General features: G+C 40.5%; 2 long non-coding RNA genes across 2 annotated transcripts; one reads left to right on the top strand and one right to left on the bottom strand.

The window, feature by feature from the left end:
* The first annotated feature begins 4014 nt into the window (after positions 1-4014).
* On the top strand, positions 4015-5432 carry LOC148359241 (uncharacterized). The gene is made up of 2 exons (XR_015851391.1): positions 4015-4256; positions 4966-5432. It is a non-coding gene; the product is annotated as an uncharacterized LOC148359241 (long non-coding RNA).
* An 83-nt stretch (positions 5433-5515) lies between these two features.
* LOC148359240 (uncharacterized) lies at positions 5516-7015 on the bottom strand. Its single transcript, XR_015851392.1, has 2 exons — positions 6620-7015; positions 5516-5891 (listed from the first exon to the last, which is right to left on the bottom strand). It is a non-coding gene; the product is annotated as an uncharacterized LOC148359240 (long non-coding RNA).
* Between the last annotated feature and the right edge of the window lie 232 nt (positions 7016-7247).

Below are 7247 nucleotides of genomic sequence, written 5' to 3'. Positions count from 1 at the left end.
GCCCGCGAGGGAAGGTCCAGTCCCGGAAAAAGGGTCTTTATGCTGTGGCCACAGTCTTTCCTGGATTTTCCTCTCGCGTCCTGGAATCTTTAGGTATCTTGGAATCCGGTTTCGAAGGACCAATTAAATGTTAGGTTTAAGTCCCCAACATTTTTAATAAAACGCTCTGAAATAAAAGACAAAGAGAATCGGTTATTTAGAATGGGTTATTTTATTAATCATTATCATGAGAGCCCCGGAGACCAGGCTGTTAGAATCTCCTCCTCGCTCGCTCTGAACAAGTCCCCGAACCCTCCCTTCTAATATTAAGGTTCTTGGAGAAAAACAACTTGAGTTATGGCATGCACAGGTCAGGGTGCACCCACTGGGATGTGAAACCGACAGAAACAAAAAACAACTCATGGCCTAGAAGAACAGCTTAGGCTGAAAACTATACAAAAAGGGCTGGGAACACTTATAACATATTTGTGTCAACTGTAGGATAAATATATGTATATAACTCCAACACTAACTTTTCAGTCTTTTCAGAGTTAAGGCGCAAGAAGTTGAGTGACATCCATTGTTTTATCTCAGGGAGGCAGGCCTCCAAATTTCCACAGTTTAGTGTGGCAGATTCCTCCATCGAAAGACATAGTTGAGTGTTATCTGCAAAGCAATGGAAACTGATATTATACTTGCGAATAATATCACCTTTTTTTTGGTTTGAACAAATGTATTGACACTAATAACAGCAAACAAACAATGTGAAGTTTTAACAACCCTTCTCGACAATCTTAACAGCGATCAAGCATATTCACAATTTCGTTATGTAACATCTTTGATAGTGTCAATAGATCTGTCCAGTTTGAACAAATTCATTGACACCAATAACATCAAACAAACAATGTGAGATTTGAACAACCCTTCTCGACAATCTTAACAGCAAACAAGCATATTCACAATTTCGTTATATAACATCTTTGTCAGTTTCAATAGATCCGTCCAGTCCAAAATTGATTGTTTTTTGCTCTTAACAAATACACCGACACCAACAGCAGCAAACAAACACGACAATCTCAACATCAATAATAATAATAATAATTTCCATTGTATTGTCATTCTTTGTAACAATGTACACAGAACGAAATGTCGATACACCTGACCCGTTGTAGCGAGTCGATGCAGCCGCAGCCAGAGGGCGCCGCCATTATACCAATTAGGTATGTCTCGGTCGAGGCGCGAACCAGCGACCTAACAAGCATATTCACAATTTTGTTATATCTAACAATATGACGTGACAATATGACGTTTTAACATTTTTCCTGACATTTTCAACATCAATGTTAACCAACGTGTAAAGGGCAATACTATTGTGCAAGGGCATAGCTCTGCCATCCCACCCTCCCAAACAGCATCCTCCAGTCCTTTGTGTGGGTCCTCTCCCTTCTTATTTCTACTTTCCACAACCAGGCCGTTGCTGCCGGGACCCCCACAGTGTAGCTCCAGTCCCCCCCTCCGGGTGGGGCAGATGATTCTTTTCTATGGCTGCGTCCTATGTCCGCCGCTCGCAGATTTTATGGTATCTGCAGCCATTTGGAGCACAGCCACGGGGGGGATCTGCCTGCACCTCCATACCAGCAGGTTTCTGGAGGTCCAGATGGCGTCCTTGATGGCGTTTGGAGTGAGCCAGTGCCTGGCAAAGTCGTTCTGTGACCTACTCGACCGACTCAACCCGTAAAGCACGTGCTGTGTGTCAGGGACCTCCCCTGCTGGCAAGTCCGGGAATTTTCCTAGTTGGTCGGCCATTGTCCACAGGTCCTCGGCAGCAATGGAAGCATGTAAATGCTGAAAAGACGGGGGCTGAGTAAGTACTGAACCCTGCGAAACACCACAGGTAACACTAAAGGCCTCTGATGTAATTTCATCATATTTAACACAGTGTGTCCTATCTGAGAGGTAGGATCTGAACCATGAGAGGACGGTTCCTGAGAGACCAATCCATTTTTCCAACCGTTCTAGTAAGATATTATGGTCCACTGTCAAAGGTAGCACTAAGGTCCAGCAGCAGCAAGGGTGATGAAGTGCCGGAGTCCATTGCCAGTAGAAAATCATTGGTTACCTTAATCAGGGCTGTCTCAGTAGAGTGGTTAGCCCTTAATCCTGATTGCATTGATTCAAAAAGATTGTTCTGGGATATAAAGTCATTCAGCTGTTGTGCCACAACTTTTTCAAGTACTTTAGAAAGAAACGGTAGGTTTGACACAGGTCTATATGTAACCGCGGTGTACGTGTCCCACCAAAGATGCACATTCACGCTGGACTGGATGATGAGGTTTTTATAATTACAGTTTCTGCAAATGGATGAGTCACAACATTAGCTTTTTCTGCTGGGTCAGATCTCTTTGATCTCTTTGTAGTACTCTGGTAAAACTGACAACAAAGCATATCAAAGAGCTTTCTTTTCACTTTACAGAAAATACATTTTAGAATATCACAATACATGTATAAATCTTTGCATTTTAACAGGATACTTTTAACAAGAGATCGTATAGTGGATTTTTAACGTTTACAATGAATTCAACATGTTTTTCTTTACTCTGAATTTTAACCAACATCATCCTTTTTTTTAATGTATATGAAAAATAGGAATAAAAACAATAATGAGTATAAAAATGGGTACAATTTACCTGCAAATGGATGAGTCACAACATTAGCTTTTTCTGCTGGGTCAGATCTCTTTGATCTCTACAAGGGGAATTAATATTTAGTAAAACAGAAACAAAACGAAAATAAACCTAAACAGCTTGACAATATCAATCACATTACTATGCATGTTGAGAGATTTGTCAGCTGGGGTTATAAAGTTTAAAATTAACTTATTTTGTGGAGCACCAAAAGATATGTCTTACCTTTGTAGTACTCTGGTAAAACTGACAACAAACCCCACCTCCTGGTCACATGTTAGAAGCCAAAACCAAACCCCACCCCATACCAGCAGATGGCACTGTTGGACTCAGCATTGCAGGACATTTACCAAAAACTATACCCATATTTTAGCAGGAATTTCAATAAAATAAAAGTTATTATCACACCCGTTACATATAAATACATCAGCTTTCTGGATCAAGGTTGGGTCGTTTCAGTGTAGGTTTAATAACAGCGGACTTAAAAGGCGCTGGAACAACACCTAAGGAGAGTCATATGTTTATAATATTTAGAACTGAAGGTTCAAGGACCCCAAAGACCTTTAATCAGCGAACCCGGAGGCAAGAAGGCGGTTTGGCCGTACTCACCACCTGTTTAAGATGATCAAGATCACTAAATTGGGAAAATATTTCTTGACAGCCACCACGTCGCGCATCTATAATTTTCAGACCTCTAATATGTGACGTATTTACATGGTCTTTAGAAATCTCTTCCCATAAGCGTTGAATCTTCTTATTAAAGAAGAACATAAAGTCATGGGTTGAATGGGTAGTACTTTCTAGAATAATCTGTTGCCTTGTTAGTGATGCTACAGTGTCGAAAAGGATTTTGGGGTTAGTCTTTTGTGCCGCAATCAACTTCGAAAAATGGGCTGATTTTGCAGACAATGGCTGCTTTATACTTTAACAAGCTGTCACACCAGTTTTCACGGAAAACTTCAAGCTTGGTAGCGCGCCATTTTCATTCAGATTTCTTGCAGTCTTGTTAAAGCGATCTAGTTTTATCAGTAAACCAAGGCGCTCATATTCTCGGCCGTGATTTAAGCCGTAGGGGCGCAACGGAATCCGGGACACTAGCCAGAGTAGTATTAAACTCATACAATAGAGTCAATAGAGCCTTTATATAAAGGAGACAACACAATGTCTCCTGAAATAAGATCAGAGAGCTCAGAAACTATACCAGTGCAAATATTACGTCCGCTAAATCCTCTGATTTCTTTTATACATTTAGCCCAGCACCTCAAATGTAACTAAATAATGATCAGAAAAAACGTTAGTACGCGGTAACACCGTCACATTTGAGTTTGAAACTCTTCGAGTCAGAACTAAGGCTGCGTCCCATTCTTCGCACTTTCACTCGCTATGTGCCCTAGTCACTCGGTTTGCGCGTTCACGTGAAAATGGGGTGTGTCCCGATACTCTCAAGACCGAGGCAGAAGTGCCCTCAAACCAAGTCGTAACCACTTCAAGACCGAGGGGGCTCTCGACCTCACTTGGCAGCGAAGTGACTACCCAGAAGGCTTTGCGAATTCTCAATATCAACAAAGATGCCCGAAAAGGAACCACACAAATGTAAGTAGTTTTCCACAACCACGCATGTATTTGCAATAAAATGTATTGAGATATCTTAGTTAGACGTAAATGCAATAGAAAATCGTATTTTCGCGTTAAAACACGAACATTGCAAAATCGCTACTTTACGAAGTGCACTAATCTACCAAGGGAGCTGGCAAAAAAAAAACCTTCACGCTACAAACTGTAAAGTAGGATAACTGTGCAGAAAATCACGGTTCAGCCCATCCCTGTTTTTATCTTAAACGAGTCGTGCTTTTCATGTACATGGCCAGTCGCTAAAGGAGCATAGTCAGAATACCGTTCTGGACATAAGCGCTTGTTTACTGCACACAATTTCGGGTGTCGTGTTTTATTTACAATATGATTCTTTCATGTGAGATCAGAATGCATTAGTTTTCATCATGCATTACGAGTAATGTCTCCGAATTTCACATGGAAATACAGTTGAAACAAACTACTATCACATAGTTCACTGTCTTCTCTGTAAACACATATTAAGTGAACGAATTACCTTCTCAAAATGTTGTCCAAATGTGGAGACAATTCTAAAGCATATGTGATGCTGGCCAATAGAAGGCTCATACAGCCATAAGAATAACATGTCAATTTCATGTCTCACATCAACTAGTTGAGCATCGTATACACAGTTGTTTTTGTACAATACATCAGCATTAAGTAATTCTTGTTTTTTCCACCCAACCTAAAGGCCATTGTAGAACGTCCCGTGGAAGAGCTGGTCACCATCACAGCTACCACGCCATCCACACCACCGGGCACGTCGTTGGCACCTTCTAATCCGGCGCCAAACCCCAAATCACCCAGAAAAAAAAGGAAGCACGATACACTCCTTGACTTTTTGAAAGTGGAGTCTGCCAGAGTGAGGAAAAGTCTCGAAGAAACTGTGGCCAAAACTGAGCGGTTCCCGTCCTTTTTGGGAAGCTCGTGGACAAATTTCCAGAACAGTGACATCTCTGCAATGTTTCCCTTTGTTTTATAAAAGGAAAATATTTTTTTTTATTAAGAACTCAATGAAGTTCCAGTTTGTGTTTTCCAGCTTCATGGAAGTATTGGTATATTTTTGTTAAAATTTGTGACACATTATTTATTTACTATTATGTATTTTGGCCCAATGTGAGTTTGTTTTTCTGAAAGTAAAGTATTATTTAAGCTGGAGTGATTTGTAGTTGTTTTCTGTCCAACAGTCACATAGTTCACACGCAGTATCTCACATCATTATGAAATAAACCACCAAGGTGTTACTCAAAATGAAGATGTTTATTGAATAGTAATGCAGAAAAGCACATAATGCAAATGTGGGTCTGACTTAAAGAGCCTAAAATATGGCTTTTGGGCAATTTATTCCATATTAACTGTGGACAATTCTTTGTACGGTGGACCTGGGAACCCTGAAGACCCGTGACACCACACGGTAGGACAGAGTGTGGGCCAGCCAGTACACGTAGATCAGGACCTCCAGCCATGGCCCTGTTCCCTCTTTAGCAGCTCCTGCAGGGCCCACATAACCTTCTTGCTCAACCTTAAGTCCTGAATGAGTTCTGACTCCACATTCAACCATAAGCACAGGATGGGAACATTCCTGTCCAACCTGTCCATGCTTATGGGACAGCCACTCTGGAACACAATAGAAAACAAACATTTTAGACATAAATGTGGGCATAGAAAAGAAAAAGACCGCTTTAACTGTGATGTAAGCATCATGAAAAAATGTTGAAATTTTTTTGGTTTGAACAAATTTATTGACACTAATAACAAAAAAAAACAATCATGACAATCACAACAGCAATCAAGCACATTCACAATATTATATTCCAATATGATGTTATTAACAGCAAACACAATGTGAGGGTTTGAACAACCCTTCTCGAAAATCCTATTTGCAATCAAGCATATTCACAATTTCATTATATGATATCTTTGTTAGTGTCAATAGATCTGTCCAAGCCAAAGTCGATTGTCTTTTTTGGTCTGAACAAATCCATTGACACCAACAACAGAAAACAATCATGACCAAACAACAGCAATCAAGCACCTTTTTTATATCCAATGACAACTCTTTTGAATTAAATTCCTTATGAACTAAGGTTTTTGGGTCGTACAGGGAAGTTTGGTGACGATATTATGTCAGCTTAAGGGTCAGGTGGACTGTTCTTGTTTGTTTACTTTTCATCATGTCACACACTAAAGACCCCTACTATATGTCATAAAATGGCATTAAGATACTAATAAGTAGATTGCCATTTATGTCTACACAAACATAAGGTATTATGTGAACGTGCATTGTATGCTAACTTTTACTGTATTTGACCGAACGGGTCATTTTTTTTAATGAGTGTACGTACCTTGTAAAGATGAATCAGCACTACATAGCGCCGAAGCTGTCTTCAGTATAGCACATTTCTCCTCCGTTGATTGGAGACACGGAAAAGATGATGAGCTTTCAGGCAATCGGTAATAACACAGCTGTAGCGGGCATTTTTAACGTTGCACGAAATCTCCAACTGACACACTACTGAACACGCCTCAGGTTGAGACTCGAGTTGTTTACATGTGACGTAGGCCTATACGTCACTAAGGTCTACAGCCAATTAATATTACCGCCATCTCCTGGACAGGGGTGGAACCTTGCAAGTCTTGTCCAAACCTTTTCCACTTTGCACTCGACTCGATGAGGGCACTCCTCTATCGAGGGACCTCACTGGAGGGTTCTCGGGGCCGAGTGAGAGAAATGGGATTGGGCCTAAGTCTAGTGTGTTTCATTCTTTATGAGTCGGCAAATCAATCAATTGATTAAAACCAAATGTGTCAATAAGAGACCGAAACGCAATAGTAAGTGAACTGAGTGGGGGTTTCATATGAATGTTTAAGTCCCCCATGATTATTAGTTTGTCTGCATAAGTTACTAGGTCAGACGCAGTTCAGAGAATTCATCTAAGAAAACCAAGTATGGTCCTGTATAGTTACATTTCC

Source organism: Urocampus carinirostris, chromosome 9 (genome assembly GCF_059441175.1).
Source record: "Urocampus carinirostris isolate Australia breed hairy pipefish chromosome 9, RoL_Ucar_1.0, whole genome shotgun sequence".
NCBI classification, from domain to species: Eukaryota; Metazoa; Chordata; class Actinopteri; order Syngnathiformes; family Syngnathidae; genus Urocampus; species Urocampus carinirostris.
Note: the sequence above shows the minus strand (reverse complement) of the source record. Positions and strands in the feature narration are given on the sequence as shown.